Below are 12,760 nucleotides of genomic sequence, written 5' to 3'. Positions count from 1 at the left end.
TTGAGGCCCTCTTTGACCTCTAGGAGAAGATATTGGCTTGGTTTGGCTTGATTTTGTTGCCTAAATTGCATCTTGTCTTCAAGAGGTAGAACACTAGTGTTTTAAGTTTAATTTAAATACTTGGTTTGCCATCTTTACATATTGTTTTGAGGCTGGTTTTAACCTCTGCAAATCTCTGTTTTATGGTCTCAAAATGGTGGTTTGAGGTTTGATTGGAGTTAGGGGTGGTCCACCCTTCTTGTAGCTTGCTTGCTAAGTTGTTGTGCCATCTTTCAAAGTTCTTTAAATCAAAATTTTTGGCCTTTCTAACCACTGAAAATTAGAGTTATTTCATTGGCAAAAACTCTATTTTGAAGTCCAAAAGTGGAGGGGTTAGCCTCCCCTCCTCGTGTCTTGTTTGCATGTGTAGATAGCTTAACATGTGACCTTGTTTTTCTAGCATTTTGTGACTTGATCTCAGCATGTTTTTGCTATTATTTTAACTTGTTTTTACCTCTATTAGGGGCTGGTTAAGTCACTTGAGGCTTGCTTTGTATGCTTGTAGTGCAATTGTGCTTAATAGTCTAGTTTGTGCTATGTGTTGGCTTCTTATTCTAGCTTTTTTTAACTTACTTCAAGCATATTTTAGGACTCCTTTTAAGCTGTTTTAGGGCTGTTTTGAAGTGTTTGTACCTTGTGAGCTTTGTATTGCATGCCTATAGTGTAGTGATCTTCACTAGTTTGGTGTTTTTGGCTTTTAAACATGGTTTGCATGAGTTGCTTGCATGTTGTAGTGTCTTTTTGCATGTAATTTCAGCATATACAATATCTGCAACCTCCCTCATTTCTTCACTTTGTCATTTGCTTTGAGGGTTGGTTAACCTTAGGGTTGCGTTTAAGCTTGAGATTGAGATTTGTGCTTAATGGTTTTAATCCTCTTTTGAGGGTTTCTACTAACCAACGACATGATCTCTCTCATGACTTAAATCAATCCTTTGGTTGACACCTCTCTCATTAGAGGACACTCACCTTGGAGTAAATCAACTAAAGAATGAGTTGGTAACTTAAAATGTGTAAATAAAATTAGACAAGTAAAACTTGAGCAAGTTAAGCATGTTGTGTTTGCATTGCATGTGTTCAATCGGATGTTATATTGAACACAAGGAAGATTGGAGCATTTCATACTCAAAGTGATGAAATGAGCTAATCTCCTTTGTCTCCATTGCCTTTGATCATTCATGACAAGGTAATGGTCTAGAGTCTTGTTTTGTACATTTATTGAAATTGTGCAACTTAGATCTTTGGCCATCATGGATTGAAAATGCTCGGTTGGTGGTTTTGGATCCAAGAGTGCCACTCCTTTGATGGTTTGATATGATAAGGAAGGGTGCATTACAATCATACCCTTGGAAAACCCTCCATTTTCCTCTGTTTGTGCTTTGTTGCAGTGTGGTGACTCAGAACACCAGTGGCCGGCAGTGGCTCACTCTTGGCCGGCAAGGCACATTTTTGGCCAGCAAGGGGCCGACAACAATCACCCATGGCTGGTAGGCCACTGGTGTAGTCCTCAGCGTTGAATTGGTAAGGTGGAGTAGAAAGATCCTGGAGTGTGGTCAACCCTACAAATAGAGCCTCTCGGGAGCAAATCGGAAGACTTTTCGGGGCGAGAACCGAGTGCATGCATATTCAACTTCCTGAAGCAAAGCTTAGGCAGTGTAGTTCAGTGTTCTACATGATTAGTTAGTGTGTATGTTGTGGTAATTAACTAGTTGCTAATTAGTTAAAGTGTTGTAATAATTAGTTTAATTAGATTAGTTAGCCTAGCTTAGCTTAGATTAGCTGAGCTCTCATTTATTCGGACCCTCCTTCGCGACGACACAATGTTGTAATAAGTGTGCGTACGTGTGTGCATGCCTTCCAACCCCGCGTCTTTCTTCCTTTTATTTAATCACTTTCGATGGTTAGATTAGAGATCATTTTCAATTAGCATACCTTATGCGTGCATGCACCGAGGCTCGACACATCATTCAAACTGCATTGCAATTTCAATACGCTTCTTTGAATACGTGTTTAAAAGCATGTTGTTCAAGTTACGTCATATGCCATATTAGTAGCTGAGCCTATTAATTGCATTATTGCATGTGTTACATTAGGCATCTTGTATAGTTAGGATCATGCATTTTTCTAACTAGTTCTTGTTTTGGCTTGGAGTACTCGGTGAATCTTTATGCTTTAGCATACTCACATGAGTGTGATTGCCACGTATACATATCTGGCATGCTTGCCATAAGGCTATGTGCTTAAATGCTAAACTGCATGAATGCCTGTGGTTGAAGGCTTGATGCTTGAATTGGAACGATTCAACAAATGTACGTTTTAAGCCCACTTTGCGAAGTGGCAAATCATGTTTTAAAGCCCATCATGTTTGATGGCAAATCTGCGTTTTAGGCCACTTGAGGGTGGCAAATTCAAACCATTTTCAAAAGCAAACATGAAATGAATTTGTTCCAATTCTTGCAATTTTAGTCTATACTTGCTTGTGTGCATCACATAGTAAAGTTAGCTAATAACCGGAATAAGAACACATGAGGTTTATAAAATAACATATCATGATTAGTATAGGCCGATCTTTGATCAGGCGAGCGGGGGTGCTCAGTTCAGGACCTTCCCCTCTCGTGCCCAAGTTCCCGAGCCGAGGAAACGTTGGTGATGATGGACACGTGGCCTTTAGCACGAGTCAGGGTTTCTAAATTTTCCAAAAATAAAATATTTAGGTGGCGACTCTGTAATCTGGTAAAGCAGTCCAGTTTTGGCAATATTTGATTCAAAATCGATTTTCCAAAATGATTTGTTGGATTTGACTCTTTAGTGTTTATCAGTTTCACATTGCACTTTGTGATATTAGATTCAGAACTGTGACAAGAGTCTGAATTGTAGGACCAATTCGAGCTCTCCGAAAGGGGGGACGCAAAAAAGTCGAGCTATAGCGATGCAAGTGGGCAATGATGGAGGACAAATTAGAGAACTTAGAGAAGATAATGGAGCTAATGAGAGACAATGTATAACGAAGATGGATGGTGAGTGGAGGTGGTGAGATATGATTAGGTAAATGGATAATGAGTGGGGATAGTGGGTGTGATTATGAAAGTGGATGGTGAGTGGGGATTGTGGGGTGTAGGAAATTTGGTAGTGGAGATTGTGGGGTGATTATGAAAGTAGATAATGATTGAGGATAGTGGGGTGATTATACAAGTGGATGGTGAGTGGGGACAGTGGGGTGATTATGAAAGTAGATAGTGAGTGGGGATTGTGGGGCGTAGGAAATTTAGTAGTGGGGATTAAAGAGCCAAGATTCTTTTGGTAGTGGAGATTGGTGCATTTTGGATGAAAAATAATTTGGCCAAAAATGTGTAAAGGTTAGGATTAAAGCTCAATTCCATCTCTCTTACTGAGGATTCTGAGAAGCGCAGTCTGATTATCATCAACGGGTAATTAAAAGAAAGCGCTCAAATCTTAGGGCCGGTCAAAATGGAGTGTCTACAATACGTTGCATTTATGTGAGCATGGAATTAAGTTTCATGGATAGTACTCGTAGCTGGTGATTTGAGGTCTGATCGGAAACACGCCTGATCAACGTGGTTTCTAATGGGAATTCCTTGAGAGTTTTGAGACAAGTATTTATCCTTGCGGACTTGATTCGATTATGTGACTAAGTGCTTTATTGTTTATATGTGGTAGAACTACGTGTTTAGGGCTTAGTTTGTCTCGTAGCTTGAGGTGGTAAGTGTCTGTGCCTCGGGGAAAGGTTGTGGTGTTGTACACTAAGTTAGTCTTGTTTTGATCTAATAGGATGTCTTCACAAGGGAATAAAGGACGAGTTGGGAATAGGAGTGCCGGTAGGGGCATAACAGTTTCTTTAGCACCCGCCGTTACAACATCGACTGTCGGCAAGGAAGTTGTACGCGAGATTGTGAGAGCGGTGCAGGATGCTCTAGCTCATAATGAGGGTGACAACGGGCATACCCTCAAGCTTACTAAGGAATTTATTTGTTCCAATCCACCGACGTTTTTGGGAGAGTCTAAACCATTGGAGGCAGAGGTTTGGTTGGAGCAGATTACTGAGACTCTTGATATGCTCAGAGTCGAGGATGAAGAGTTAAGGATTTCTTTAGCTAGTTTCCAATTGAAGGGTGATGCAGGGTATTGGTGGACGTAAGCTAAGAGCACCATAGCTAACACGTGGGTTGCTTCTACCAAGGCCTTTTTGGCCAAATAGTTCCCTCCTTCTGCTCGGGAAAGGTTGAGGGAACCGTTTGTTGAGTTGCACTGGGACGTTGCTCCTTTGGCACGGTTTGAGATGCAATTTACTAGTTTGTTGAGGTTTGCTCCAAAGTTAGTGGCAATAGAGGAGCGTCAATGTTACAAGTTTGAGAAGTGGTTACATTATGATATTCGAGAGAAGGTAGTTGGATCTCTATAGAAGAATTACTATGCTCTAGTTGAGGCAACAACCTAGGTGGAGGCCATGGTTATCAGCGTTGATCGAGTTAAGATGGAGGCCACTTTAGCGAATCCTACAGTTCATAAGCGCTCTACGCTCAATAAGAGGTGGAGGCGAGCACATGCTCAGTCTCAAGCTTAGTCTTTGTCTTTGTCAGGGGTTTCGAAATCGTTAGTTGGGAGGCCTAGTGAGGTTCAAGTTTAAAGCCAGTCTCAGAGTAAGGGGTCTACTATTTGTTTTGATTGTGGTCATCTGGGTCATGTTAGGCGTTTCTGCCCGTTGTGTGTGAATTCTTCGGGTGTTTCAGAACCTAGTTAGAATCAGTCCCTTCAATCTAATCGGGGACAGTACCGATACCAGACTCGTGCAGGCCAGACTTGGAAAGCTTCATGAGGGTCGACTTTTCGGTCATTATAGTAGTATTACCCTTGAGAGGCGCTTTTGTATTAGAGATTGGTGGTTCAATATTTGAGCTTTTGTTGTCGACTGATGTGTTGTTGGGTGTTGAAGCGTCATGGTACTATGTTGTATTTACATATTGTTGTTGTTGTTTGTTATTCCTCACGTGTTGAAGGCTTTATGATGGATTTTGGACCTTTTATATGTAATGAGAAGTTGTTCATGAGATTGGTAACTGTAACGGTGCTGTATATATGTTATTGTTTTATGACCTTGTTTTGCGATGGCCTTTGAGCCTTGTTTTGGGACTTAATTGTTGAGAATGGGAATCTATGGATGGTTGTGGTTAGGGGTGTGATGCTGTAAAAACAAGTTATAAGGTTGGGGGATGTGAGACTTTAGGATTTGTGAGATTGGTTGGTTATGTGAAATATTTCGAGGGAATGTGAGATTTGTGTGTTGGGGTAGTAAGAATGATACTTGAGGGTGATGTTTAGTATTTTGGTTTTGTTTGTTAATGAATTCGTGGTGGTCCTACTGATTGTGAGAAGATGGTGCGTGTGTTAAGGTACAATTAGATGTGGAATGAAGTTTTGAGAGTGAAAAGAGAATTCCATGAGCAAATACTAGAAGTATTTCTTAGGATGAAGAATGGTTGTGTTCTCGGGTAGTTAGTATGGCATTGGGAAGATGCTTTTGTGTCGAGAAATATGTGATTGTCATTGACCACATCAGTCTTACGTTTTGAGGTGTGAAAGATAATTGCCATATAGGCATATGAGGGGTGATTTCTTTAGGAAACAATAGTGGTATGGCCAAGTCTTGAAGAATCCAGGGTGATTCAATGAGTAATAAAGTTAGGTGACATGCTGGTGTTTGGTACCGAGCGTTCAGTTTTATCGAGTTGGTTAAGCGGTTAGTTGATGTTGGAAGGTGGTTGACAAATAGTCACACTGGGTCTTGCTTGGAGTTTGGTAAAGAGGGTTATAACCTTGTTAGTGCCTTAGAGTGGTTTGTCGGGAGTGGAATCTCTTGTTTGTGGGTGTAGAAGCTTGTGTGAAGCTTGCTTTGAATTGTGAAACTCATCGGGGTTGGAGTAGTGTGTGTATGGTCATGGTTTTACGTGTACATTACGCTGCGTGTGGGTGATAACTTATGATGATGTTTATGATAAATGGGAATTTCAAGTTAACGAACTTTCTTGTGTTTTGCTGCGTTGATTACACGATTCTTGTTTCTGTTACGGATTGTTCTGTGAATTTGACATATGTGTTTGTTGTGGCATCATGTAAGAGTAATGGATGTCATGAGGTGACAGTTGTTGAGTTTGAATTGGAAAATGATTTTTTCTTGGAATTATAGCCTCGGATGGCCTTGTTTAAGGGAAATGTTATGGAGCTAATCTAAATTGTAATGAGGAATTTCATTGTATAGTCATGTGCTTCTAACTTGTGAATGATTATGTTTCGATTTACACCTTTGTTTTCAAAGAGTGTTTATAAAACTTTTGAGTTTTGCTTGAGAAGTAGAAAAATGTATTTTAACTTTTAATCAGTGTGAGTCTTGGCACTTGTGAGAAATGTTTCATATTCGAGTGGATGATTTTTCAAATGATCGAGGAATGATGAATTTTTTTTTCTTATGTATAAAGCTCTATTGTCATTTATTTTACCTAGAATGATGAATGTTGTAGAGTGACTTAGCTTGAATTGCTAATTTTGGGTTAGTTGTTGGTTTGAGGAGTGTTTGGTGTTAGTGGGGTTTGTATACCGGAGCTGTTGTCTCTAACTTTTCATGTTGGGAGTTTTCTTGTCCTATTTGAGTTTACTGAGACTTTTGTTGTTTGTGGGGGGTTTTTTTGTATTCTAGTGCTGAGCACTCGGAGGCATTGGCTGTGTTGTGGTGGCTGTCGCGTGGTTGATACTTCTAGTATGCGTGTGGTTGTTTCTGTTCTATCTCGTACGCCCATTGAATTGTATGGGTCGAAGAGACATTCGTTTGTTTCTCCTTGAGTTTCGTGTTCGGGTGTCTTTGGGGTCCCGAAAGGTTGAAAAGGAATCCGGGAATTTATCCCAAGTTTGGGTCCAGTTTTGAGTTGGTGGTTGTGCTTCTAGTTTTGATTGAGTCGCCTTGTTTCGACCTTATCTTTAATTTCGAGGACGAAATTTCCTAAGGTGGGGAGGTTGTAGCACTCTGAGTTTTTCCTTCATCGCTCGAGTGGTCTTTCGAGTCTTCCAGTATCTTTGCAGGTTTGCAAAACTTTAGGGAGAGTGGTGTTTTTCGCTAGAGCGATTTTGGCTCGAGTAGTCCTTCTTACGCTTGAGCGTGTGCTTCTATCTACAAACTTGTAAGAGAGTGTCTTGTGCACTTGAGCAGTCACTTTGTTCGCTCGAGCAGTGCCACTTGTCATGTCTGGTAGCTCGAGCGGGGTTTTGTTTCCCTTGAGCGGTCTGTTCATTTTCAGCAGCTATAAAAGCCACATTTAGTCACATCTGGATCACTTTTCTCTCTCCCTTCTCTCCCCTTCCGCCATTTTTGAGCTTTCAAGCTCTTCCTACTTGGTTTTCATCTACTTCTACCCATCTTTGACCTATAGTCCCTTCGACCAAAACGTAAAGGGCCGTGAGGGCTTTAGTTTAATCTGAGCAGATAGTGTTTTCGTTGTCGTGGATTTTTTGGCTTTCTCCTCGTTGCTTCTAGAGGTAGGGATTTGCTTGTTCCTCTTCAATACCTCGTCTATAGATAGACATGTGGTAGATTTTATTGCATAAAAATCATATCCATTATGGATTTCTTTGAAAATCATAAAGAGGATATAGGGTTTGAATGTTTGGAATTTGAATTGTGAAATTGATTGTTGTTAGGTTAATTGGAGGGTAGCTTAACTTGTTTATGTTGAAGAAAAGGAAAAGCCCTATTTTTGTTTTTTTTTAATTTGACCTAATGAATTTAAAAGGGATAAAGTTAAATAATGTTTGTCTTGTTAATATTGAGTTGTGTTATTGTGTTAATGGTTTAAAGGAAGAATCAACATTGATAATGGGAGTTGTTTGGATTAATCATCTTAAGTTGAGTTGGGTTATGGCTTGGAATTCATGGATGTGGTTTTATCGAAAATGTGGAAATTGGTCTTTTTGAAAGAAATGATTTGGGCAATGTAACTTGGAAAACAAAAGGGTTCATTTTGAAAAGAGAACGAAGCCACTGATGTGTTGTAAATTCAGAATGTGAACTTGAGGTTGGATTTGAAATAGTCTAATATTGCTGTCGTTATCATTGTTGTTGAATTTGAGGTCAAGTGAGCATCAGACTATCAAATTGAGAGTATTTAAATATTTACGCTTAGAGATTTTTGTCCTTGGTCATCGGTGGAGGATGACATTGTGATGTTGAATGGATTTTGTGTATGTAGTACACTCGGGTCATTTATATTTATTTGAGTTATGTGATGGTTGGAAATGTGCATGCGTTGAGAATAAGGGGTACCATTACCTTCCAACTAGCGCCTGGAACTGTGCTGAGAATATGACATGCCAATACCTTCCAGCTAGAGCCTAGAGAACTGAGTAGAGGTACCATTACCTTCTAGCTGGTGATTGGTAAATTGGCGTGAGTATTGGAAAGGTGTATCCTTGGCTTACAGTGCTTGAGGCAGGTAGAGCGTTGTTGGGTTTCTCGTTATCATCTCAGTTCTATTTATGTGTTTCATGCATAGTGGTGATTATTTCGTGGAGGATGCCAATTGTCTTATTTGGTTATGTGAGCAACATTTTATATATAACCTCTACATGTTCGTTTGGGATATTTCTTCGGAAAATTGTAATTTGGAATTGGGTGTGAGTTCAGTAATTGGGGAAAAGTAATTGGATTTCCTGGGTTTGTTTTCAAAAATACCTATTATTGTCTATTAAATGTAAAATAAAGTGGTAATAAGAAGAAAGAAAAGTGAATGGTTTTGTGATTGTTGGATAAGTTGAATGATTTTTAGAAAATTATCTAAGTAAGTATATCTTCATGTATAAACTGACGCATATGTATATGATATGACATAAAGCATTTATAATCATAGCTATTTGTATGTTGTTATTGTTTAGGATCATGTTGGGATCCTTACTGGACTTTATGTTCATCCCACGTTGCTAATCCTTTTTTAGGTGTATATCAAGAAGTGGTTCAACATCGAGGATCTTCATTATCTGTTGGCCACGAGGCCTTTTATTTGTTGGTTGAATGCCATTGTTGTAAAAAGGGTTGAACCCTTTCTCTTTTATATAATGATGTAAGCCTGGGGGCAATTTATTTAATTATATCTCATGTTACATTAATTATGTATACGAATAAGAGAATCTTCATTTATTTATCTTTATTAAGATACTGGGTCTTTAGTTTGTTATCTCTGAAATTGTTTATAATAATAATTTGGTAATGTTATCTGAGTAATAAAAGTTGGGCGTGACAACCACAAGGTTTCGAAGTGCAAGTAGAGTCTTGGTGAGCATCAATCAGGCCATTCTTAGAGTCAATCTCGAGGGAGGACTCAATCACCCGCATGCTATCATTGTGGACAAATGGGGCACATGAGGAGGTCTTGCCCACAGTTAATCGAGATGACTAGTGCTTCAGGGTTTCGATAGGCAGGAGGTTTCTACGAAGGTTAGGGTCAGAGGTAGACTCATTAGCCAGTTCAGTCTAGACAGACATCTAAACAGTACATGGGGCCACTTCTACACAGTCGGTGCAACTAATGTATGTTTAGAGGGGTGATCAAAGTGAGCAGAGACCACATAGGTGAGTTTTTGCCACCACCATATCCGAGCAGTCATTTAGACCATCTGTAGTGAGAGATAAATATCTTGTTTCCAATAGTTGGGCCAATGTATTGATAGCTACTGGAGCATCTCATTCATTCATAACATATGCATTTGCATCCATTTTGGGGTTAGAGATTGATAAACTAGAGTCACCACTCATGGTGGAGTTACTGGATGTGAGTAAAGTCTCTTGAGTCGGGTATGTTGTGATTGTGACACTAAGGTCGCCGATCGCTGACTCCCTTTCGATTTCTTTATATTGGATATGTCGGGTTTTGATGTCATCCTAGGCATGGATTGGTTGTCTTTCTACCATGCTACCATAGATTGTCACCGTAGGAGAGTTACTGTGTGCAAACCGAATGAGGATTGTTTTTATTTTTTGGGGGATCGAATCGATAGATTGTTGTTGCCATTACATGACCTACATAGTCGATGCGAACTTAGTTTCCTCTTTGTGACTTTTATGGCTGAAGAGGGTAGTATGGTCCGGGATACATTTCTTAGAGTGGTTTGCAGGTATCTAGACGTCTTTCCAAAAGACCTTACCGAATTAACACCTCACTTTGAGGTCGAGTTTCTATAGATTTGTTGCCTAGCATGACACCCATCTCCATGTCACCTTATAGATTTGAACCAACCAAACTACTCATCTTGAAGGAGCAGTTACAATAGTTGTTAGACAATGACTTTATACGCCCTAACACTTCGCCATGGAGAGCACTTACTCTCTTTTCAAAAAAGAAAGATGGTTCATTGCAGTTATGTATAGATTACCGCAAGTTGAATAGGGTCATGCTTAAGAACAAGTATCTGTTGCCTAGAATAGATGACCTCTTCGACCAACTTAAGGGTTCCCGATGTTTCTCAAAAATAAATTTAAGGCCGGGTTATCATCAGTTTCGAGTGAAGGAGGAGGACATTCCGAAAATGGCCTTTTGTAATCGATATGACCACTATGAGTTCGTTGTAATGATGTTTGGCTTGACCAATGCCCCTGACACTTTCATAGACTTGATGAATCGAGTCTTCCGAGAGTATCTCAACAAATTCATTGTGGTTTGTGTGGATGACATTCTTATTTATTCACCCTCTGAGGAGGAGCACAAGGAACACCTCCGTATTGTCTTATAGTTGCTTAGGGAGCACTGACTGTATGCTAAGTATGAAAAATGTGAATTTTGGCTTTACAAGGAAAAGTTTTTGGATCATGCCGTTTCTGGGGATGGGGTCACTATGGATTCTTCGAAAATTAAGGTCTTGCAGAATTGGGAGCGACTAAGAATGCTTTTGAGATTCGTAGCTTTTTGGGTCCTGCCGACTATCATAGGCAGTTTGTGAAGGACTTCTCTACCCTAGTATCCCTATTGACTAGGTTAACTAGAAAAGGGGTGAAGTTTGTTTGGAGTGAATCATGCGAGAAATCTTTCTTAGAGTTAAAGTCTAGGTTAACTACTACACCAATTTTAATATTCTGGAGAGAGGGTTAGGTTACATCGTTTATTAAGATGCTTCTAGGGAAGGTTTAGGATGTGTTTTGATGCAAGAGGGCAAAGTTATGGCATATTGTTGTCAGTTAAAGACTTATGAAAGGAACTACCCAACTCATGACTTTGAGTTAGCCGCGGTGATCTTTGCCCTAAAACTTTGGAGGCACTATTTGTATAGAGAGAAGTTTGAGGTGTTCTCGGATCATAAGAGCCTTAAGTACCTTTTCTCTCAAAAATATTTGAACCTATGTCAGAAGTGGTGGATGGAATTCATGGAAGATTATGATCTTGACTTTCATTATCATTCGGGAAATGCCAATGTAATGGCTGATGCATTGAGTAAGAAGTCTGTGAGTACCATGTCTAGTCTTTCCATTAAGGAGTGGGAGATTTTAGGTGACCTTGGGGACTTTGACTTACATCTTGGCGAGTCTACAAAGCATGCCACCTTATTCTCAGTCCTTGCACAACCAACACTTGTCACACGGGTTATAGAAGTAGAGCAGAATGATCCGAAAGTGAAGGTAATCAGAAAGAAAATCTCACAGGGAAAGGAGGAAACGGGTATGAGGGTGCATTCTGATTTGAATATCCAGTATTTAGAATCTTTTTTGTGCCAGAGCCATGTAGAGACAAAGTACTTCGGGAATTCCACCACCCATGCCTTGCGGTGCATTCGGGAGGCTAAAAAATGTACCATGACCTTAGCCGTCAATTTTGGTAGAGGGGTATGATGTGAGACATAGCCTCGTTTGTGTCTAAGTGTCTAACTTGCCAACAAATCAAACAGAACACCACCCGCCAGCCGAGTTGTTGCAACCCTTACCTAGAGTCTAGTGGAAGTGGAAGCACATCACTATGGATTTTGTTTCAGGTCTTCCTAGAACTCAAAGGGGTAATGATTCTGTTTAGGTCATCATGGATTGACTAACTAAGCCGACCCATTTTCTTGCTATGTGTGTGCATGATTCAGTTGACTACTTAGCTGAGCTTTATGTTAGAGGGATTGTCTGACATCATGAGGTTCTGGTGAGCATCATTTTAGATAGAGACCCTCGTTTTACCGCACAGTTATGACAGAGTTTACAGAGTGTTATGGGTACTCAATTGACTTTTAGCACTGCTTATCACCCTTAACCTTATGGTTAATCTAAGTGCACTATCCAAATCGTAGAAGACAAGTTGAGAGCATGTGTTTTAGACTTCAAAGGTTCTTGGGAGAGGCACTTGCCTCTAACAGAGTTTGCCTACAATAATAGTTATTAAGCTAGCATCAGGATGGCATCTTTTGAAGCCCTATATGGGTGTTTGCGTAGATCACCGGTGTATTGGACCGAGGTAGGGGACTCATACATGCTTGGACCTAAGTTAGTTCGTGAGACCACCGAGAAAGTGTCTCTCATTCATAAGAGGTAGGTTATGGCTCAAAGCCGATAGAAAAGTTATGCTGGCTAGAGGAGACGACCTTTATCCTTTGAAATTGGTGACCATATGTTTTTGAAAATATCACCCAGGAATGGTTTGATGAGATTTGATCGAAGTAGGAAATTGTCGCCTAGATTCATTGGTTCGTTTGATAT

Source organism: Camellia sinensis, chromosome 6 (assembly GCF_055761805.1).
Source record: "Camellia sinensis isolate YWXY chromosome 6, ASM5576180v1, whole genome shotgun sequence".
Taxonomy (NCBI): Eukaryota; Viridiplantae; Streptophyta; class Magnoliopsida; order Ericales; family Theaceae; genus Camellia; species Camellia sinensis.
This window is presented reverse-complemented; position numbering follows the sequence as displayed.